The sequence below is a fragment of the Prionailurus viverrinus genome, chromosome C1 (genome assembly GCF_022837055.1).
Source record: "Prionailurus viverrinus isolate Anna chromosome C1, UM_Priviv_1.0, whole genome shotgun sequence".
NCBI lineage: Eukaryota > Metazoa > Chordata > Mammalia > Carnivora > Felidae > Prionailurus > Prionailurus viverrinus.
In genome coordinates this window covers 207,564,104-207,587,227 of record NC_062568.1, presented here as the reverse complement: position 1 = coordinate 207,587,227, position 23,124 = coordinate 207,564,104, and the positions used below count along the sequence as shown (strand labels likewise).

The 23,124-nt window shown below is 53.4% G+C and overlaps 1 protein-coding gene across 2 annotated transcripts in view; it reads right to left on the bottom strand.

The window, feature by feature from the left end:
* CTNNBIP1 (catenin beta interacting protein 1) overlaps positions 1–23,124 on the bottom strand; it is a 53,423-nt gene that overhangs the window by 23,808 nt on the left and 6,491 nt on the right. The window contains exons 1-2 of one of the 2 annotated variants that reach the window (XM_047870319.1): positions 5,529–7,417; positions 5,311–5,395 (exon numbers count right to left, since the gene is read on the bottom strand). The gene's annotated coding sequence lies outside the window, so the exon portion shown is untranslated. Of the gene's footprint in view, positions 1–5,310; positions 5,396–5,528; positions 7,418–23,124 lie in introns of those variants that run through there. The other variant, XM_047870320.1, reaches the window with a different exon arrangement.

The window sequence follows — 23,124 nt, the reverse complement described above, 5'->3', positions numbered from 1 at the left end:
AGGCAGCCCACAGTGCTGCAGGGTCTCGCTTCTTTTTTTTTTTTTTTAATTTTTTTTTCAACGTTTTTTTATTTATTTTTTGGGACAGAGAGAGACAGAGCATGAATGGGGGAGGGGCAGAGAGAGGGAGACACAGGATCGGAAACAGGCTCCAGGCTCTGAGCCATCAGCCCAGAGCCCGACGCGGGGCTCGAACTCACAGACCTCGAGATCGTGACCTGGCTAAAGTCGGACGCTTAACCGACTGCGCCACCCAGGCGCCCCCAGGGTCTCGCTTCTGAGAGCCCAGAGCAGGTGGCGAGTTGCCTGTTCCTCCCTCACCCCCACCGGCCCCAGGCAGCCAGACTGAGCAGCTAGATCCCGGAGTAGGCGCTGGCGGCCAGCACCCTCTACGAGGAGCTGTCAGGCCCAGGGAGTCTAAGCTGACCCAGACTTCTGGCCAGCTCGACCTTCTAGCCACCCCCCCCCCCCCCAGCAAGAGCCCTGCTATCAGCCACAGGGGATGTGCTGAATGAAGCCCTAAGTGTCCCAGGTTTTCCAAGCATGCAACTTCCAGAAGGAGCAAAAGTGACACGACCAGAAGCAGCCAGCTGGTGCCTCTGGCTGGAGAAACCATGAGATCAGTACTGAGCCCCAAGGCCTGGGCAGCCCCCTCAGCAGAAGCCCCTGACGAATTCAAGAGGCCAGCTCCTGGGCCGGGCTCCAAGGAGTCCCTCGATGGGGACAGGCAGGCCCGGGCTGTGGGGCACAGACGCCCACCTGAGCTCACTGCCGTCACGCGCGCACGCCCACCCCACCTGTCAGAGGGCAGCTCCTGAGGGCAGCAGCTGTGTCTGGGTACAGCAGGGACCCAACCTGCAGAGAGGACCCAGGAGAGCCGTCCCAGGGTCTCCTCACTCTAGGAGGAGCCGGCAGAGAGGAAGCCGGGCGTGGAGGGGTTTGGGTTACAGGCTTGTAACTCCTGGATGAGTCAGAAATAACGCAGCAGCTGGTGGGGGTGGAGCCTCAGCAGCCCCGCTGCCAAGGAGCTGCTCTCGGGGGACCCAGGGAGCCTGGCTCGCGAGCCAAGGACACTCCTCACGCCGCCCATCCTCGGGGGCCAGCAAGCCCTGGACCAGCAGGCTCTCCCAGGCAGCCCTGCTCTCCGGGCAAAGGGAAGACTCAGAAATGTGCCACAGTCCTGGGCAGCAGCCTCCCTGGAGGTCCCTGTCAAGTTTCCAGTCCCCATAAGCTACCAGGGGCTCTGGTCCTAAAAGTCCACACAACAGGCTCAAAACCTGGCAGGCTGGGGCTAAAGGAGTGGCTGTATACTTGAGGTAGCAGGTCTCCTTCTGGGGCCTTCCTCTCCCCACTGAAGCCCCAGACAACCCATTGTACTGTCTACCCACCTGCCGCCCCCTCTGGGCCCAGTGAGCGCTGGTAACCAGGAAAGAGGGGTAAGGCATGTCAAGTGGGTCTCTGATGGGAGCCCGGGTCTGGGACACCTTCTCACACTGACCCCTTTTCACTTCCTCCCACTGCACTACCCCAGAGTGCTCATGAGGCCTGCTTCTCCTCATGCCTCCCCTCACGCTCTGCCTTCCTGACCCCAGGCTATTTCTAGAACATGCCAAGAAGCTCTTTCCCCCAGCAGGCTTTGCACTGGGTGTCCCCTGAGCCTGGACTGGCTTATTTTCACCCTTCAACTTGCTTAAAGACGCCTTCCCCGGGAACCTTCCCTGACAGCATAGCCGAAGCAGGTTCTGTGTCCCACACCCCCTACACCCACTCGGTCACATAGCCCGGGCTCGTTCCCATTTTCTGGAAGTGCCCTGCTGGAGTACTTGCTTGTTGTCTCTCCGCTGCCAGACTTGAAGGCCAGGGCCCGCCTAGCTCACCCCGTCCTCCACAGCTCAGCACCATGCCTAGCATGCACTTAATAGACACCACCCAGTTGGCTGAATGGAAAAATCGAGACAGCCCGTGGTGTGCAAGTTTCCCTCTCTCTCTAATACCCACGCTGATTTAGGGCCAAATGTCACCGTGTTGAAACAGACCAAAGTACCCAATCCAGTCTGCACAACCAAACTGAGCCTTGACAAAGGACTTCCATTCGAGCAAGTGGAGTGCCTTGGGCCACGGTGCTCCCCAGAGGACTTCTGAAACACTCCACAGAGCTTTCAAACGGGGAGTCAGGGCTTCGGGGAGTGAAAGTCTCCCACCTCCGTCCTGTGTCCAAGGACTAGTGGTCAGTTTGCTCTCTCCTTGTGAAAAGACAGCATTGAAGTACAGGGACCAGCCACTAGGTGTCACCGTGTACAAAAGAACCAGAATTCCAGTGAGTTTCCGCGCCTACCCCCTCCCCGACTCCCCAACAGGCCCATTTGGTTCCAGCTCTTACTGCGATCCTAGGTCACAAACCACACCCCAGTCCCAGGTCCCAGAGCAAGATCTATCCATCACTCCGGGGCCCGCTCTGCCGAGGCAAGGATATGTATCTGGTTTTGCTGAGCATCCCAGGACGTAGGGGTCCTGGCTGCCCAGTGACTGGGAACCCCTTCCTCACCGTCCTTTCCTGACGGGCCAAGCTTCCACCAACAGAGATGCAGCCTCAGAACCCACAGGAGTGGATCAGTGTGAGCGTGACCATGAGCTTGAGTGAATCAATTTACACCGTCTGCTTTTACAGAATTTTGCTCTGTCCAACAACCCTACCCCTTGCATCTTGTACAGATCAATCCCATTCCGCGGTCTTCTGCCATGGTAGCCCCGCTGTCTGGGGGACCTCCCACATTCATATTATGATTACTGGCGGGGGGGGGGGGGGTGGGGTGGGGGGAGGTTACACCACCCAGTCGTGGGCCCGGGGTGTCGGTGGGGCCTGAATGGGTCTCTGGGGCCAGGCGACTCGCAATTCAGCACGCTTCCCTGGCAAAGCCTCTTCTTGCTTTGGGGAAGACCGTTGTCATTTCCCCAAATTCTGGTTTTCTGGTATTCTTTGAGCTCTACTATTGAGCTGATTCTGCCGGGCCGCTGCACAAGCGGAATGCGCCCAGGGCTGGATCTAGGGCGGAATGTCGCCACGAGCACCCTGCAATCCTAACAGACTAGAACATCACGACTGGTTTACGTGGTTCCGTCCCAAACAGAAACCTGCATCAGAGGTGGCAATGTGAAGAAAATTGATAATTGAAGAGAGAAAATCAGGGGCGCCTGGGGGGCTCAGTCAGTTAAGCGTCCGGCTTCGGCTCAGGTCGTGATCTCGCAGTTTGTGAGTTTGAGCCCCGCGTCAGGCTCTGTGCTGGCGGCTCGGAGCCTGGAGCCTGCTTCGGATTCTGTGTCTCCTTCTCACTCTGCCCCTCCCCCACTCATGCTCTCTCTCTCTCTCTCTCTCTCTCTCTCTCTCTCTCCCTCTCTCTCTCAAAAATAAATAAACATTTTTTAAAAATCAAAAAGAAAAAAAAAAGAAGAGAGTAAATCATAATCAGTCCTAAAACACATCCATTTCAGTCACTGATATGCTACAAGTATATTAAAGCATGTTTGGGTCTGGTGCCTATCCAAGCAAACACGCTCTTAAATTTTCATCACAAATCTGACAAGTATCAGATTAATTTCATTTGAAAATTCTTATGCTCCCCTGTAGGGATGAAGAACTGGTCTCCATTAAAATGTGTTTGAATCACGTGAGTCTAAACCGCAACTAATTTAGACACAGTAGTTATTCAGTCCTCAGCGGTGAGAGGCAAAAGTAATGATGCTTCTCACTAATGGCCTCCCAGCTAGCTCTGTAGGCGTCCCATCGTCTACAGTGCTGATACTTCCATTCTAAATCCTCAGAAAATGTCTCAGTGTCAACCACCCAAGTCAGAGACAGACCTGCTCCCTCCCCTAAGACACTCCCATTATGGAAGCTGACTAGGGAGAAGCATAGAGGGGCCAGAAAATGGAAAATGGAAAGACACAGGAAACCATCAACTCCCCAAATGAATGGTGAGGGTGCAGGCCTGTGGCCATAGATCATGCTGCAGGTATCCACGGTTATGTAAAAAGTGGGTACGATTCCAGAAAATCACAGCTGATGGGCACAAATGCAGTTCAGACACCAAGGTACGTACGTTCAGTGCAGACGCACAGACACATTCCCCACCACACCCTGCACGTTCCTGTTGGTGCGGAGCCCGCATCTCGGTTGAAAGGAGTCTGACAGGGAGAGGACAGTGGGGCAGGGGCTCCCAGCCACTGGGAGGGATCCGCACGAAGTGACAAATGTGGCCCGTGGCTTAGGCAACACCGCGTTCCGTGGGAGACGTGGAGGTCACACGTAAGACAGCACGCTCCTGCCCCGCTCTGCAAGGACCTGACCTCTGGCTGCACACGGCCTCCAGCTGTGAAGCGGCTGCCGGCACTTGAGATGGGTCGTGGTGCAGGAGGAGTCCCAGAGCAGGAGGGCTGAGGGTTCTGTGCAGCAGTCAGACCCGTTCTGATAAACAGCTTTGAGAGCGGGCCTCCCTTTGACAGGCATGTGTGGCCCTCGATACAAACACAGCCACCCGCACTCACTTTTATTTATAAACTTGCAGCTCGTGCTGTTTGAACACCCACATTTATAAAACTGGAATATACATTTATACCCGGGGTGGTCTTACACCTGCCTGGAGAATAGTGGGTAACCTCAGGCTGGGCCAGCCAGCAAGAGCGTCCCTGACCCACACAAGCCACCTCTGCTCCATGGGTTCCAGCACTTGCCTTTCGTTCAACCCATTTTTTTTTTTTTTAGGTTGTGGTACATTTTGGGGCACCTGGGTGGCTCAGTCGGTTAAGCACCCGACTCTTGGTTTCAGCTCAGGTCACGATCTCACCATATCGTGAGTTCGAGCCCCGCATCGGCTCTGCGCTGACAGGGCGGAACCTGCTCGAGAGTCTCTGTCTCCCTCTCTCCGCCCCTCCCCGACTCGTGCTCCCTCTGTCTCTCTCAAAATAAATAAACTTTTAAAAAAAGTTGCGATATATTTTAAGTGCTTGCATTTAAAAAATGTACATTTACATTTATACAATGTTCACGTTGCATAAAATTACAACGTATCATTGCGTGATTCCCAGAACTTAACACACGATATTCATTCAGAGACTGTACACATCTTAGCCTAAGCGACAGAGCGGTAGCACAGCCCTGACGGGAAGAACCCACACGGGCTGCAGAAATGAGCCAGGACCAGGCACTGCGGGGAAGGAAGCGAGATGAGCTCCCAAGCCCGGCCCCGAGACCTGCTCCCCAGCCCGCACTGCTCTAGGGCCCGTTACCAGAAGCCCCTCCCCTGGGGTCCTTACCTGCCTCTGGAAATTAACTTCAGGCAAACAGCTGCTCAACTGCGCAGGGCGGGCTGTGGCCGGGGAGAAATAGGCAGGTGCGGCCCTGTGGAAACACAGAACACGGGTCACGGGAGGAGCCGGGAGGGCCCGAAGCGGGCGCCCACGCCCCACGCTGATGGGGACCCGGCACTGGCAGGAAGCGCATGGCAACGGGTTCTGTCGCAGTCCAGAAATACCTGTGTGTCTGGCCGGCCCAGGGAACCCGCACCAACGGCTCTGGGATAAGGTGCTGAGCGCAGCTAATGCCCGCCTGTCATTTCCGGCTGAAGCAGGTCACCACGCACCCTCCTTCCTTGGGTTAGTCACCAAGTCCAACTGAGAGCTGTGCTCAGAGACGTTGTCACCGGGGTGAGTCACTCCAGGGCAGCTGATGGGCAAGTCCTGAACCTGCACGAGAAGGCGTCCCACCCACCAAACAGCCCGGGCTCCACCTGCTCTGTGCTCGGACACGCATTTACGTCTGTCCTGTGCTCGGCGAGCACCTGTAGCTGCATGTGTGAACATAAACTCACCCCCCCACACAACATAAAACACAGTTGCGGGTCATTTACAACCTAGCGCCTGGCCACAGGTCTACTGGCCCCAAACACACCTCTTGCAGGAATCAAAGAACGCTGCCTTCTCCTTCTCCTCTTTTGCCCCCTGACACACAACCTCACCGTTCGGGCCCTTTGCAGGTTCCCCCGGCAGGAGCACGGCCAGAGGCAGGCGGGGGCACTGGGGAGTGGTGCCCGGCCGCTCCGGCCCGGTCACCTCCTGTGCTGTGCGCACTGACCTCGGAGTCCCTGGTTACGGGCGGACCCCCAGCTTTCAGCCCCGCTGTGAGGACAGAGATCTGAGGCCAACACTTGGAGCAACCTGTTGTGAGGGAGGTGCAGGACCTCGGGGAGCAGCGAGACCCCGCTTCCACTGTCTTTTTCAGCAAAGAGAGATGCTCACTAGCCCGAGGGGCCGAGGAAAACGTGTTTTCCAGAGAAAGTGAGATTTCCAAAGCCTCCCCTACAGGTAGATGCTGCTCAAACCTCTGGCCTCTAGTCTGGGTCTCTCTTCAACCAGCAATGGCCCTCGGATGGAGGACCCGTCACCCACTCCTGCCACTCCCTCCACCCTCAGACTACCCCTGCGGGAACGGGCATCTATAGCGATTAATTCTCTTTCGTTCCTCTAGATATCAAAGCATCGAAATACCAAGGCTCCCTGGGGAAACTTCCACCCAAGTGCCCACATTCCTTCAAAGAGAGATGAGAAGCCAGCCTTCTTCCACTCCTGCGGGCTTTAATTTCTTCAACTACCACAAAAGCCAATTAGCCTCCTACTGTCTGTAGGACTCGGGCCCTTCCCAGAAGCAGAGAAGAGCTTTGTATCTGTGACTTTAGGGGGAAGGCATCCACAAGCTGAGGTGATGCTCCCGATGGGACCGTCCAGGGATTCACCTGCAGCTGTTCTAGCTGCCATTTTAGGATCAGGTCGATGCCCCCATTTCACAGAGGAGGAAACTGAGGCTCAAAGCTGTGGGGGCCCCTGAGCCAGGATAAGACAGTCAGCGTGCTCCAGGAGCAGAACTGTTTCCGATCAGCTGCACAGCTGAGGTTGGTCACTGCCCTTTGGGCCCTTCATTTTGCCATCTGTAAAAAGGAAATCATGGGCTCTATCTACCGTATCTTCCCTCGTTGGGTAGATCAGGGCCGGCTTCATGAGCTGAGGCCTAGAAGCCCCACCCTTGGTCTAAACCTCTGCTATCACAGTCTTGAAATGCTCACTACTTTTTGAACAAGGGGCCCTGCACTGGGTCCCACAAATTATAAAGATGTTCCAGAATGACAAAAAAGATGTCAAGGTGGCTCCCAAAACTGCCAAGGCCCCTACAAACTTAAGTAGACACGACATTTAAAAATAATAGTAAATAAATAAACGTAGATATGACATTGACTCAAGAAGGATTCACTGGGGTGCCTGGGTAGCTCAGTCTGTCGAGAGTCCAACTCTTGATTTTGGTTCAGGTCGCAATCCCAGGGTCGTGGGATTGAGCCCCGTGTCGGGTGGGCTCCATGCTCTGCCTAAGATTCTCTCTCCCTCTCCCTCTGCCCCCTCCCCTGCTTTCTCTCTCTAAAATAAAAAATAAGGGGCACCTGGGTGGCTCAGTCGGTTAAGCTTCCGACTTCGGCTCAGGTCATGATCTCGCGGTTCGTGGGTTCGAGCCCCACGTCAGGGTCTGTGCTGACAGCTCGGAGCCTGGAGCCTGCTTCGGATTCTGTGTCTCCCTCCCTCTCTCCCCAGCTTGCACTCTGTCTCTCTCTCTCTTTCTCAAAAATAAATATTAAAAAATGTTTTCAATAAATAAGATAATTAAATTAAATAAAAAGGAGGGTTTACTAAAACCCTTCTAGGTGTGCACAGCCCCGTGTCAGGCTTCTGGAATAGGAGACGCAAAAAGTGGGGCCGTGACACTGAGCCTGCCTTCCAGGAAGTGACTGAGTGGCCGAGGAACTCACGCTACACAAAGCAGACGGAAAACGACACAAACAGTAAGCAACAACGAGCCAAAGAGGTGCGTCAGGCCAAGACCCAAACACGTCCAGACTGCCAACTGCCGGTGATATACCGTGCCCAGCACTGCCCCCCGCGCAGCTCAGGAGCGCCAGGAAAAGACCCGGGGCTCTGACCCGGGGTAGTAAGTGCAGAGTCAGGGAGGTGCAAAGCTCCGTGACAACACACAGGAGCGGGGACCGGCTGCCAAGAGCACCAGGGAGAGGAAACTGGAGCTGGGTCTCGAAGAATGAACAGGAGTTTGCTGGTGGAGAGGAAGGAGAAGGGCACTGAGGGCACCGGGATGGTCTCTGAGCAATTATTGAGCATCTACTATATGCCAGGCCCTGTGCTAGGTGCTGAAGACACACAGGTGAGCACAAGAGCTGTGATCTGCTTGTGGCAAGTGAGTGAGGAGGAGGCGGGTCTTAAGCCATACCCAGGTAAACGGCAAGGTGCCTCGAGGGTGTGCATCTAGGGGCCTGACCTAGGCGGGAGGGGAGGCAGCCGAGGAAGTGACCCCTGAGCTGGCACCTGAACGGCGAGGAGGTGGGTGGGGGGCCACGCACACGTAAAGGTCCCGAAGCAGGAAAAGATTTGGTCTTTAAAAAACCCAGAGAGAGAAGGTGTCGGGTGAGAGGTGTCAAGGTGGGCTGGGACTGGACCACGTGGGTGGGTCCCGCGAGGGGTGAGGAGAGGCGGTCAAGCAGGGGGGGCTCAGGTAAGAGTCTGAGCTTCATGAGACAGTGCGGCTGCCGCGGGAAGAGAGGCTGGGGCCGAGCTGGACCAGGAGAGAGCAGGGGCTTGGGCCGGGGGGTGACAGAAGGGACAGCGAGGATGGGCGGCGTGGGCACAGGCGGAACTGCAGGATGGGAGCCGTGCGAGAGCGCGGACGCCCCTGTGGCTGCAGGAAGGGGCGTGGGAGGCGAGCCGGCCAAGGCCCGAGGCCTGGCCTCCAGGGGCCGGGTCGCGGAGAAGCCCCCGGGTGCTGCGGAGTAGAGCAGGCCATCCTGTAGATAAAGCTGCTACCAAAGTGACCATCTGCAGTATTCTGGAGAAACGGCCACAACGTGGTGACCGACTGCTCTGGGAGACACTGTGCCCTGGACGGAGGGGCATCATGCCCAAAGGTGAAGAATTAGCATCCTGCCGACTGAGCTTCCTGCCGAGTGGCCGGGGGGGGGGGGGGGGGGGGGGGGGCGGGGGGGTGTCATTCAATCAACAAGTGTACGGAGCACCTTGTATGCATTGGGATAGATCAGTGAAAATACAGTCAAAAATCCCTACGTAGTCTGGTGAGAGAGGAGAGCAGGCAAAACAAAATAAAAATCAAATCAATGGGAAATAATACAGTGCGAACAGAAGAAGGTGACGGATAGGTGCTAAAATAGATTAAAAAAAAAAACAAAAACGGAGCTGGGGGAGGGGACCAGGCGCGTGGGGTGGCCAGGTGGGCCTTCCTGAGCAGAGCCTGGACAAGGTGACCGAGTGAGCCGTGGGAGCCCAGAGCAGGGCTGGACGGAGGCCCCGGGGTAGGGTGTGCTGCAGGAACAGCAAGGAGGGCCACGGGAAAGGAACGCACGCAAGGGGCGCAGCGCGGCGCATGAGTAGGACAGAGGAGGCCTCTGGAAAACCTGCCCTTGACCTGTAAGTAAAGGCAGTGAGTTAGACGCATGGCCCCATCTGACTTGGGTCCGACTCAGACACGCAGAAGAGGCTGTGAGGGTGGAAGCAGGGCGAGGCCGTGGCGGGGATCCAGGCAACAGGAGTGGGCAGGACATCAGGAGGGCCGGCGGGTGAGGCACGCAGTGGGGGCAGGCACCGGGTGGGGACTCCCAGGCCTGGGGGCCCCTGTCCAGTAAGATGGGGAGACACAGGTGGAGGAGTTTTGGGAAAGGACCAGGGGCTGAATTTCAGACAGTTTAGAGCCTTCCCATCAATAAGCCTCAGTTTCTTTATCTGTAGAATGGGGCTGATAATGGTACCTGCCTCACAGGCTGGCTGTGAAAATGAGAGGACACATAGAGCGCAAGGCACCATACCCGGTGCACGGCAGATACTCAATAAACACGTAAGGTGATATACACGACGTAAGTGATTTTTGTCAAGCTTATTTATTTATTTTGAGAGACAGAGAAAAAGAGAGCGAGCAAGGGAGCGGCGGAGAGGGAGAGAGAGAGCAGGGGCTCGATCCCCTGACCCGTGAGATCATGACCTGAGCCAAAATCCAGAGTCACACCCTCAACCAACTGAGCCACCGGGTATCCTAGTGAGTGATATCTTTGTTAGAGAACGGGGGGTGGGAAGAAGACTAAACAGCAAGAATTCAAAAGTTTAAAATACCCGGCTTCCTTTGCTCCCCCTTCCCTCCCGGTTCACCCATCGGCCTCCAGCGGGCTCAAAGGAATGACGGTGCAAAGAGCTACGGGGTGGGGGGGTGGTGGTGCAAGACCCCACCTCCATGTCCCACATGCTGCCCTGAATCACCAGGGATGCTTTAGAGCAGAGCCTCCCAACCTTGGTGTATCGAGATTCTGGAATTCTTGGTTGTGAGGGCTGTCCGGTACATCGTGGGATACCTAGCAGCATCCCTGGGCCCTATCCACCAGATGCCGGCCGCACCTCCCCCTTGGCTGTGACAACCAAAAATGTGTCCAGACACTGCCATGTGTTCCTTGGGAGGCAAAACACACCCCTGGTTGAGAGTTCCTTTAAAGAAATAGTTGACGCACATTTCAACTATGGGCCAAGTGCTGTGTTCACCCCATCCTGTACACGAGACCTTCAGTCTTCACAACAGACATCCCTATGAGGTTTCACAAATGAGGACACGGGGCTGCAGGAATCACCCAGTGATCACTCAGCCAGTCCTACTCGGTACTGGGACAGGATTCGAACCCAGATCACCCGAGCTCTGAACCACTATGCTCCGTTGCTATGCAGGATACAAGTGAGTGGGTAAAAAGCACTCAGGGCCAAGGAGAGGGAGGGAGCACTGAGCCTGGTCTCCACACCGGGCGGCAGCTCAGACCCTCAGCGACATCAAAACTGGGGCACCAGAGAGGATTTCCACAAGCTCTGCTCTCAGTAATTAAACTGCAACCTCCTGGACTCTGGGGCCTCATTAGCAACTGCCTTAATTAATAAATCCCACATTTCAGCTTCCTCCATCCAGAGCCAGCCTCGGCGTTCTTGAACCCTGTTCCACCAGCCTGAGCAAAACAGGTCTAATGGCAGCTCTGGCGAGTCAGGGAGTTTGTGGGACGCGGCATCCTTCTTAGGGGATGATCTTGGGATGAGGAATTCGTCCTGAGGTCGCCAACCCAAGTTCAAACCTGACCCAAAGCTCCTTCCTGCTCTGTGAAGCCAGGCTATGTGGCAGAACAAAAATGGTACCTATTGCTGTTGCTGGAACATTCTCTAAGGGCCAGGCACAATGTCAGTCACATCCATCACATTGTCTTGTTCAATTTTAGTCCTTGCAACAAGCCTGTGAGGTAAGAATCATTCCCATTTCATAGATAAGACAACTGTGACTCGGGGATGTTAAGTACCCTGCTCAAGGCCACCAAGCTAGTAAGTGACAGGGCTGGATTTGAATGCATGAGTTCCTGCCACCCTATCAGCCCCTTCGGGCTCAGGAGTTGGGAGAAGCATCAGCCATTGTAACTGAAATGAAAATGAAAATCCACTTTGCAGAAAAGAAGAAAGGCAGCCACCACCCCTCCCCCAACTCCTGCTGATCGGAAAATAAGACAATGCAGCATAACAACTAAACACGGTGAATAGTCCTCGATGGGATCCTGGAGAGAGGGGGGAATGGATTCATCAAGGTCATTATTGAGCAATTAGGGAAAATTTACTAGGGGCTATTGATTAGATAATGGTATTGCATCAATGGTGTGTGTGTTGAATGTGATTTTATCTCGGTTACGCTGGAAAATATCCTGGTCCTTAAGCGATACAGGCTGAGGTGTTTAAGGATGAGATGTCTCAATGCTTGCCGCTTACTCCGAAATGGTTCAGGAGAAAGATGTGTGTGTGTGTGTGTGTGTGTGTGTGTGTGTGTGTGTGTGTGCGTGTGAGTGAGTGTGCACAGAGACAGTGCGTGAGCAAATATGGCAAAAAGTTAACACTGGTGAAACTAGGTAAAGGGCATAGTTCACTACTATTTCAACTTCTCTGCAGATTGGAAATCAAGATTACAAGATTGGGAAAACGCTGGAAAGCCACGAGGAAACGGTAAGGCAAGGCAGTCGGAGGGCCCCCCCCCCAGTGCCCAGGGAAGGCCCCCTGATGTGCCGAGAGCTGCATGTGGCCCCACCCGCTGCTGTGGGGAACGGCTCTGAGGCCCCAGTACAGATGAGCCTGCTCCTATCTGGCCGCAGGCCCATGGGAGCAGGAGTGATTCTGAATTCTTGAAGTTCACCCTCCAAACACCTCCAAACACCCGCCCTTCAGCCAACGCGGCTGCCGCATCCTGTTCCAGATGCAGACCGCTCTGATAAAGGCCCTTCGGTGAAGGTTCCTGCAGCATTAAAATTGAATCCACGTAACTCTATTCAAAACAACCCAACAACAAACAGAGCGCAGACACCCCGCCCAGCTGTCCTGAGGACCATGGTGAAGGCATCAAACTGCATCAAAGCACAGTTAGGCTGGGAAGGCAGCCCAGGAGGGCCTCGGAAGCACCAGGAGGGCCTCGGGGGTGTGGGGGTGCTTCCTCCCTCCATGATGACTCCGCCTCAGAGCTCGGCCTGCGGGCCACTCACACGTGGCACCTGCGGGCATGTCGTATAAACCCAAAGGACTTTGGGACAGACCCAGACCTGTCCCAAGAGAGCTCCCCGGAGACCTGCATGCTGGACAGGAGGTGAGAAGCAAGGGCCCCCTCCACTCCGCCCTTGGGCCGCGGCAGGTGGTTGACGGCGGGGGGCCAGCGGGGGTCCTCGGTCGGGGGCATCTGGCCATGTCTGGAGATGGTTCTGATCGTCATGTCATAACTGGGAGGATCCTGGTGGGTAGGGGCCAGGGATGATGCCGAACACCCTAGGATGCCCGTGGCAGCCCCCCACAAGGCACTCTCGAGCCCCCACGTCCACTCAGGGCCACCCAGGAGTTATCAGCCTCACCGGGCCCCTTTGACACCTCTGGGCCTCAGCAGCCGCCGGTCCCTTGGCCCGGAATGCCCTTTCCGGAAGAGTGCTGTTCTCTGCTCTGGGCTGCCCTGAGGCCTGTGTTTGCACACCTGCCCAGGTTTCTCAGCTCACAGCGCCGCCTGTCGCCGCCCCCAGCACAGCCCCCCCGCTGTCCCCACCTCCAGACTGGAAGCGGCCTTCTACAGAGACATTAAAATGAACCCACACGTCTCACCACACATAATTCTTCTGCAACTCACAGAAGGGGCTGATGCTTTTTCTTCAGTCTCCAGTATTTCCGTGGACCCTCGAAGAGCCTGCAGGCTGAGGGCTGTGTGCTGAAGAGTCTGGACAGATTCAATGGTGCCGCCCGGGATTCACTTGGGAACCGCAAAGGAGGCCCCAGCCTCAAGGCCCTCACCTCGGGGAATCTGAGACATGGAGGGATGGAAGGGGCCTGTGGGTATATGCCATAGAATGTTGGTGTGACTGCACTGATATAAGGCATCTGTTTAGAAATTCTGGCTTTAAAATGTCTCCTATATTTCGGCCTGACTGATTAAAAAAAAAAAAAGTTACTCAGAGACTGCGGTCTCTTCAAGTCCTGTGCCGAGTGAAACCCCCCTTTTTATGGCTAAGAAAGAGTACCTGGCAGGCCTGCTCTGACAGCCTCTCGAGGTTCAGCTGAGAACAATGCAAACAGGAAGGGAATGCGGGGCCACAACCCCAGGAAGTTTCTGCAGCTGCAGGGGGCACACTCCTCAGTCACTAGGCTGTGGTTCTGACCCAGGGATATGCAGGTGGTGGTGGTGGTTTTCTCTTCGCACAATAGGGGAATGAGGACAGAAGGGAAAAGGCATCTTTTGACCTAATTTTAAAAGATTCTTTTTTCTTCCCAGAGAACAGCTGGAGCCCTGAAACCTGGCCAAGCCGGAGCCGGAGACCTGAAGTCAGGAACCAGAGCGCCTACAAAACCTCGCTCCGGATCTTCCTCTGATTCAGTCAGATTCGTGACCCTCGGCCTCCGGCAGGTTCCAGGGGGTGGGTAATGTCTATTTATAAGTGAACGTAGGAGCTGGAAGCTTCAGTTCTCACACGGGTGCGGGCACACTCGCCCCGCTCCTGGGCACCGGGTCTCCCAGGCCGGATGACCCTCGCTGCGGGCCGAGCACCTGGCAGTGTTGGAAGCCGCCCCCTGCAAGCTGCCGACGGAAGGCAGGACCCTTCTTCTCTCCTGTGACCTTGATCAACATCTCAGGTGCCCCCCGCCCCCGCTTGCTGACCACGCTGCCCCCCCTTCACCCGGGGAAAGCTCACTTTGATGGCCGGTCAGTCTTCTGAGGGACAGAGCTGGGGCCTGGCAGGGAGGCTTCAGGGCCCTAGTGTCAACCGCCAGAGAAGGAGGCCAGGATTTCAACCCATGGAAGCCCCGTCAACCTCACGGCCCACAGCTATGTCGACTTTTGCAGAGTCACCATTTTAGATATTTAATTAAGTTGGGAAATTTTCAACTTTAAAATTTAAAAAAAAAAATTTTTTTTAAGTTTATTTTTGACACAGAGAGAGAGAGAGAGAGAGAGAGACAGAGCATGAGCGGGGGAGGGGCAGAGAGAGAGGGAGACACAGAATCCAAAGCAGGCTCCAGGCTCCGAGCTGCCAGCACAGAGCCCGGCGCGGGGCTCGAACTCACGGACCGTGAGATCATGACCTGAGCGGAAGTCAGACACTCAACCGACTGAGCCACCCAGGCGCCCCCCCCCCAAATTTTTTTAAATAGAAAGGGAAAAACTGACAGTGCTGTTTATTTATCAAGAGCTGCACGGGGTCCCCTCGCGCAGAAATATATGGACACGTTTATGCCCCCCTCGTTAGGGTAGGGACAAGCCTTGTTGTAAGAGGCAGGCCCGAGCATGGCCCCGGCTGCCCTCTCCCTCCCCGGGGCGCCACCCTCTCCCACTCTGCTCCCTTTGCCTCCGCTCTCCATCCCTTCCCTCCATTAAAGTCTCTTATAATTGGTTCAAATAAATCAGCTTCCTGAATGAGTTCACTGCATCCCCTCAGAATCCCAGGGCCAGGAAGGCCTCCAACTTCCTGTTGGGAGAATTAGGTCATTAAATCAATGGGGTTGGCCTGCAGGGCGGGGGCTCAGTCCCCCTAGTTGTGCCCCCAGAGGCGGCAGGCTGGCAGCCTCCTGGCTTCCAGAGCCGGCCCCCTCCTCACCAGCCAGCTCTGGAGACGACTATCCTCGGGATCTAGCTGGCAGGCTCCGGGCATGGCCTCCTGGGTGGAAATTCTTCCTATAAACTCTCCAGAAAATAAGGTTGAGGATCACTGCCTCCTCTTTCCTGTAGGTTTTCCACATAGGTGTGTGCTCATTTGCATAAAGTATAGGTATGTTTGTTTGCCTCAAAACCATGCACATACCATTGCTACAAATTGCAAGGGTTCATGATACCCACACATCCCGGGAGCCACTCTGTTTGTTTGGATAACTGCTGCTCTATTCCGCAGGCGGTGACCTTCCCTCTCCTTTCCCCCCGGCTACCTCTGAACAATAAAATAATCCAAGGAAGGAGGAAGCCTCCCCACAAGAGGCTGCTGAGACTCAGTTTCCTCCCTCTCTAATTGTTGGACAAGCTGATACTCAAAAAAACAAAAATATTTTAAACAAAGACAACTCCAGAATCCACATGCGTTTATTCCATCAACTCGCCGGGGAGTGTGTGTGGGGGGGTGCAATATATGAAGATAAGGACTTCAAGTGGGCCACAAAACTCCAGCCTGAGGGCAACCACGGAGAGGCAAGGCATTTCCAGGGAAAATACACGCGCTCCCAGGAGGTGGGAAGACAAACCACCTAACGCAACAGGAGTCCACCCACAGTCACCTAGAGGGTTTGCTCAGGGCCAAGGCCACCATGGAGAAGCTCAGAAGAGTGGACCGAAATGGATCGGAGGCTGCTGGGGTCCATGTTTCTGAAAAAGAAACTGTCCCCATTCCCAACGGGTGTAGGCATCAACGCCCAGACCAGGCACACCCAGATAATCCGGTTTAGCAGCCAAATCCCCATCATCCGTTTGTAATGACACCCTTCGTTCCCAAAGCCACAAAACCATTAGTCACCAAGCCACGGACGAGGAGCAGAAGCTCCCGGCAAAACTGGCTCGTTACCACTCCCCTGGCAAAAAGGCTCCTGGTTTTACAGGCCAGCTCACTCACCTAAGACCGTCACGTTTCGTAAAATGAAACACAAGACTCTTTTACAAGCCCACAGCCATAACGCAAGCAGAAGCTGACCTCTTGAAAAACTCTCGGCTGAGAAGAAAAAGCTTCTCTCAAGTTTCGCTGAGAGAAAGGTTAATGATGCTACGTACTCATTTGATGGTATCCCCGAGGATTAAGGCTTTCAGTCTCAGAGAACTAAACTTCCTTGCAAATTTACTTGGAGCAATGTAGAAACGAAACAAGAATACAGGCACCCGTGCACGCTGCTGCCCACCTGCTTCTAGAATCACGTAAGCCTGCCAGAAAGATCCTAGGTCATAAAAATTTCCAAGTCCAGAAAGAATAACTCACCTAAAAGGGAGGATCCTAAGAGAAAGAGAAACAGACAACTGTGCATCCTGGAAAAGAAGGGCAAAGAAGCCAGAAATCCAGGACGATAACCCAGGAGAGCCAGGCAAAGCCAAGGGAACCGAACCAAAATAGATTCCAGATGGAACAAAGTTGGGGGTTTTTTCTCCTCACCTTTTTCTGGTGAAAAGTTTCAAAAAAGCTGAAAGAAATAGCACAGGGAACATCCCAAAACCTGCCCCGAGAGACACCACTCGTTACCATTCGCCACGTTTGTTTCACGCTTCTCCGTGTTGTGGGTGTACAGGGATGGTCTTCTTCCTGAGCCATTTGAAAGTAAGTTGCAGATATCACGACACTTGGCTAAATGTCTCATGGCTGTCTCCTAAGGCCATCCTCCTCCATATAACCAGGACCCAGGAACCCCCAAGGAACATTATTTGCACCCCCAAGGAACATAATATCGACCCAGTAGTATTCTCTCATGCACACCCATGTTCCAGTTTCCTCAGCTCCCCTGACCCTCACTTTGGCCATCACTGTTTTTCTTCCTTCCTTCCCGCTTTCTTTCCTCCTTCTTTCCTGCCAAGATTTTATTATTTATTTATTTTAAATAAATTTCTTTATTTTGAGAAAGAGAGAGAGAGAGAACATGAGCAAGGGAGAGACAGAGAGAGACAGAGAGAAAGAGAGAGAGACAGGGAGGGAGAGAGAGAATCCCAAGCAGGCTCCTCGCTGCCAGTGCAGAGCCCAATGAGGGGCTCGAACTCACGAACCGCAAGATCATGACCCGAGCTGAAATCAAGAATCGGACGCTCAACCAACTGAGCCACCCAGCTACGCCCTCAAGATTTTATTTTTAAGTCATCTCTACACCCAGTGTGGGGATCAAACTCACAACTTCAAGATCAAGAGCTGTGCGCTCCACCAACTGAGCCGGCCAGGTGCCTTGGCTGGCACTGGTTTTCCATCCAGGATCCAATGGAGGAATCACAGGTGCATCTGATGCCCTGCTCTTTCAACTCCCTTCGCCTGGAATGGTTCACCAGCTTCTCCTTGTCTGTCATGCCATGAACATTGTTTAGAGTCCAGGAAATGTTGTCTTTAGGGCATCCCACAATCTGGATTTGCCCAACTGTTCCCTAGAATTAGAATAAGGCTAACCGTTTGGCAAGAAGCTATCAGAGCCGATGTTGCCAGTGCTCTACTGGAGGCACACAATGCCGGCTTACCCCGTTTCTGGTGCCTCTGGGTTTGATCCACTGGTCATGGAGCAAAGCTTTAAATATCTAAAATAGAGAGTAGGCATATTGTGTGAAAACACGGGAAAAGAAAACGGTGAGAGAAGAAAATAATATTAAATGAAACCTAAGCATTATGAAAGATTTGAGGGGCCCCTGGGTGGCGCAGTCGGTTAAGCGTCCGACTTCAGCCAGGTCACGATCTCGCGGTCCGTGAGTTCGAGCCCCGCGTCAGGCTCTGGGCTGATGGCTCAGAGCCTGGAGCCTGTTTCCGATTCTGTGTCTGCCTCTCTCTCTGCCCTTCCCCCGTTCATGCTCTGTCTCTCTCTGTCCCAAAAATAAATAAAAAAAGTTGAAAAAAAAAATTAAAGATTTGAAAATTCGATCATACAAAAATCAAAACTCTGCATAGAAAGATATAATCAAGAGAATAATGACAAATTGTTGAAATATGTGTAATTATTCTTTTGATTATTTAGTCCAGCCATAGGACAAACTTTTTTAATATATAAAGAACACCTGTAGATCAATAATAAAAGACTGCCAACTCAAGAAAGAAATGGGCAAACAATATAACACGTTGTTCATAAATGGCTCTTAAAGCTATGAAATGAAAAAGTCCCTTCTTTCCTCATAAGGAAAACGCAAATTAAAATTATAATGATATACCACCTCTTGGGGCGCCTGGGTGGCTCAGTTGGTTAAGCATCCGACTTCGGCTCAGGTCATGATCTCACGGTTCGTGAGTTCGAGCCCCGCGTTGGGCTCTGTGCTGACAGCTCAGAGTCTGGAGCCTGCTTCGGATTCTGTGTCTCCTCTCTCTCTGCCCCTCCCCTGCTCATGCTCTGTCTTTCTCTGTCTCTCAATAATAAATAAATGTTAAAAAAATTTTTTTTTAATGATATACCACCTCTAACTTATCAGGTTAGGAACAATCAAAAAAGTTTGACAACTTCTGCCACGGGATGGGGGAAATAGGTATTCTTGTACAATTTTAATGGGCATATAAAACGTTACCGTCTCCATAGAGGGCATCTGTCAATACTGAAAATCTGATCAGATGCACCCTTTGCTCTAGCAACTCAGCTAGAACTTGTCCTCTGGACACCCTTAGACAAACCCATAAAAATATGTGTATAAGAATATTCCCTGGGGCGCCTGGGGGGCTCAGTCAGTTAAGCATTGACTTCAGCTCAGGTCATGAACTTGTGGTTCATGGGTTCGAGCCCCGCAACAGGCTCTGTGCTGATAGGTCAGAGCCTGGAGCCTGCTTCAGATTCTGTGTCTCCCTCTCTCTCTGCCCCTCCGCTGCTAGTGCGCTCTCTCTCTCTCAAAAATAAACAAAGATTAAAAACAACTTAAAAAAAAAAAAAAGAATATTCCTTGTTGGGGCACCTGGGTGGCTCCGTCGGTTGAACATGACTTTGGCTCAGGTCATGATCTCGCAGTTCGTGAGTTTGAGCCCCACATTGGGCTCTCTGCTGTCCGTCTGTCAATGCAGAGCCCGCTTTGGATCCTCTGTCCTCCTCTCTTCGCCCCTTCCCCCACTTGCACTCTCCCAGAAATAAGTAAATATTAAAAAAAAAAAAAAAAAGATATTCCTTGTTAATAGTAACAAAAGACAGAAAATGTAAATGCTCACCAATAGGAGACTGGTTTTAAGAAATTAAAATACGACCAATCAGAAGAATGCCACGGAACCATTAAAATGGGTGATAGTTCTCCATGACCTTAGACAAGTAATTTAACTTCTCTGTGCCTCAGTTTACTCGTCTGCAAAACTGTGGACAATAACCGTACTTAGTTCACAGGATTTCTGTGAGGAGTGAATGAGTAATATAAGGAAAGCCCTTTTAACAATATGTAGCACACATGGGGCGCCTGGCTGGCTCAACTGGTAGAGCATGAGACTCTTGATCTTAGGGTTGGGTAGATAGAGCAATATTCAGCACACAGGTAGTGCTTGAGAGGTAGTAGCTTGATGTAACGATGATGGTGTTGGTATAGAATGAGCTCCAGCATTTTTTTTTTTGAAGTTTTTATTTATTTATTCCTTTAAGTAATCTCTACACCCAGTGCGGGGCTCGAACTCACGACCGAGAGATCAAGACTTGCACGCTCTTCCAACTGAGCCGGCCAGGTGCCCCAGTTGCAGGATTTAGTGTGGAGTAAGGTGCAGAATGCTGTGTATCTCAGTGGGAAAAACCAGGGCCTGTCAGGCATGTGTGTGATCACACATGTGCATGGTACATTTGTACACGTGTAGAGTGTCTCTGGTTAAGATGCACAGGACACTGGCTGACACTGGTCTCTTCTGGGGCTGGGACTCCAGGCGGGAAGGCGGACTAGGCTTTCACCACAGAGGCTTCTGAATTCTGTACTCTGTCTAGATTACCCAGTCCAAAAGAAGTGAGTGATATTCTGTTAAAGGAGGTGAGATGGGGTCGAAAGAGGACAAGAAAAGACAGCTCTTCCTCTGGGTGGTCCGGCTGGCCCGGGAAGTACCTGGTGTTGAGCATCCGAGCTCCCCTGTCCCAGCTGTCAGGCCTCACAAACCTCTTCTCTCCCTCGGAGACCGAAGGCGGGGGCCACCACCTCCGCGAACGTGAGGCGAGGGGCACGAGGGATAAAGGACTTCGGCCAGACTCTGCTCTACCGTAAGCTCCAGAAGGCTGCTCCGTGCAGGAGAGCAGAGCCAGGCCCCCGGAGAGACACCCCACAGCCGGCCTCCGGGCTTAGAGGCCCCACCGTGTCCTCCTAAAAACCACTGCTCCCCATCTTCCTGCAACTCCAGTGGTCGGCCAGAGGAATGCCACGTGCCTGAAGAGGCCACCGGGCAGTGCCCACAGCGGGGACCGACCGGGGGGGGGGGGGGGGGCGGAGGGGGTGACACACCCTCTGCCTCAGTCAGGAAGCTGAACGCACGCTCAGCGATGGCACTCACATGGGTCTGAGACCACTGCCTCCCCGAGCTGACCTTGGCAGTTTCCCTTCCACCTTTTGCTCCGACCTTTGTAAATAAGATTGTAGGGGCGCCTGGGGGGGGGGGGGGGGCTCAGTCGATTAAGCGCCCAACGTGGGCTCAGGTCATGATCTCACGATGTGTGAGTTCAAGCCTCACATCGGGCTCTCTGCGGTCGGTGCAGAGCCTGCTTTGGATCCTCTGTCCCCCTCTCTCTGCCCCTCCCCTGCTCGCTCTCTCTCTCTCTCTCTCTCTCTCTCTCTCTCTCTCTCAAAATAAATAAATAAACTAAAAAAAAACAAAACAAAAAACATTGGATCATTCAGGGGCTCGGAACTACCACTTTACCGACTTAAAATCCCCCAGTCATCTTGGTAGTATTCACATCTTCATGGCTACAAATCAGCCTTCTTCCACTCCCCATCCCTACCCCCACCTGAGAAACAAAATTACAAAGTGAAAATCATTCAAATGTTTTCTACCTGAAGAAAAGAGAAGAAACCTAGAAGGTCCAAAACGTGTTTCAGTTCGTATTCCCGCAGCAGAAGAACATTCTGTGAGGGATGATGGTGGGGAGGAGTCTGTGGGAAGCCGGGGCAGCCCGGGGCAGGGGGCCGTGGGGCCCTGGTCTGGGCAGGAGCTAGGGGTGGGGGGTGTCAGGGCTAACCCATGTCCTCGGAAATGGGGTCTCTGGTTTGCCTGATGATTTAACAGAAAGAACCAGGGTGGGGCCTCCATCACGAAAGGTGTCTGAACCCACGGGGATCCTGATCCCCACAGGAAGCCCTGCCTGCAGAATCCAGGACTGCGGGATGACGAGGCGGTGACTTCATCTGTCTTGGAGCTGTTATTCAGCTCAGGGGCATGGACCACAGGGTTCCAGCAGCAGGAAACATGTGGGTGGGACACTCAGGAGATACTCAGGCCTGAAAAAACCTTAATTGGAGCTGGTCTCCAAAAGCCTCCCACCCAGCTCTCCACGTGGGAGGGGACATGGAAGTGGGTCACATTCCCCAGCTGAACCAGTGTCACTGTGGGCTCCAAGCACACTTAAAGAGGTCGGGGTGGGGAGGGGGGCGGGGGGTGGTTTGAGCGACCAGGCCTCCTCGCCAGCCATTTCCTCCTGATCCGACAGCAAGTGACTAGGAGCCCCAGACTGAACGGGCAGCTGATTAGCTCCAGGAAGGCAGGGACAGGTCAGGGTCTGGGTGAAAGTAACATCACCCGGGAGTATGCTGTCCTGGGTCCTTCTCCCACTCTGGATATGGGCAGATGCCTCTGTCAGCCCTTTGCCCTCTCCACCCCAGCCCTGCCGGAGGGACAGAGGAAGAACACTGTGTGCTTTCCCATGACCTGCGGGGCCTCCCTGACCTCGTTCTTTGAAGGGATCCTGAGGCCTGAAGCTGACAAGACTTAGGGAAGAAATAAGCCTCCGGCCCCACTCTGCATATACTGACCCCACACAGGTGACCGCAGGTATCAGTTCCCTCAGGAGCCCTGCGGGCCTGCTGGAGAGCTCCAAACCCTGGCCCCGTAGCCCACCGGCCGTCAGAAGCCTGCTTTCCAAAGTTGACAGAAGGACACTTACAGGCAGGGAGAGAATTCTGGAGAGACAAGGTCTGGTGGTCTTTCTTAAGAAACGCACCAGATTGGTGGCATAAATTCAAAACCTTTGGGAGGAACCTACGATCCTTCCTCCCTGACTTGAACTCAAGTAACAAAGGGTTATGGCTTTAAGTGGAAATGAGTTCATACTGCCACATCAAGTGCAGCTTTTGGGAAGTATGACACAGAAGGGCTCTATTCTATTAACTCTTTTTTTTTTTTTTTCCTATTAATTCTTCTCTTGCTCTTCTGGGAAGACAAACACAGTCCTCTGTCTTAATGCCCACTAGGGCAGGTGTCTATGGGAGCTAACACGTACACCTGGAAATTATATCCTGACTCTTCCCCCGAGCGTTCAAAACACTCACCAACACGTTCTTCTTCTTCCTCTTTTTAAGTGTTTATTTATATTTGAAAAAGAGAGAGACAGAGCATGAGCAGGGTAGGGGAAGAGAGAGGGAGACACAGAATCCGAAGCAGGCTCCAGGCTCTGAGCTGTCAGCACAGAGCCAGACGCGAGGCTCAAACCCATGAGCTGTGGGATCATGACCTGAGCCGAAGTCAGACGCTCAACCGACTGAGCTACCCAGGCGCCCCCAACACGTTCTTTCTTGATTCACAGGACTCCAACTAGATAATAAGCCTCTTGGCCTTACACTATAAGCTTTGATGAGGAAGAACTATTTTTACCCTGCCCACCACAGTATTCCCAGTGCCTACCATGGGA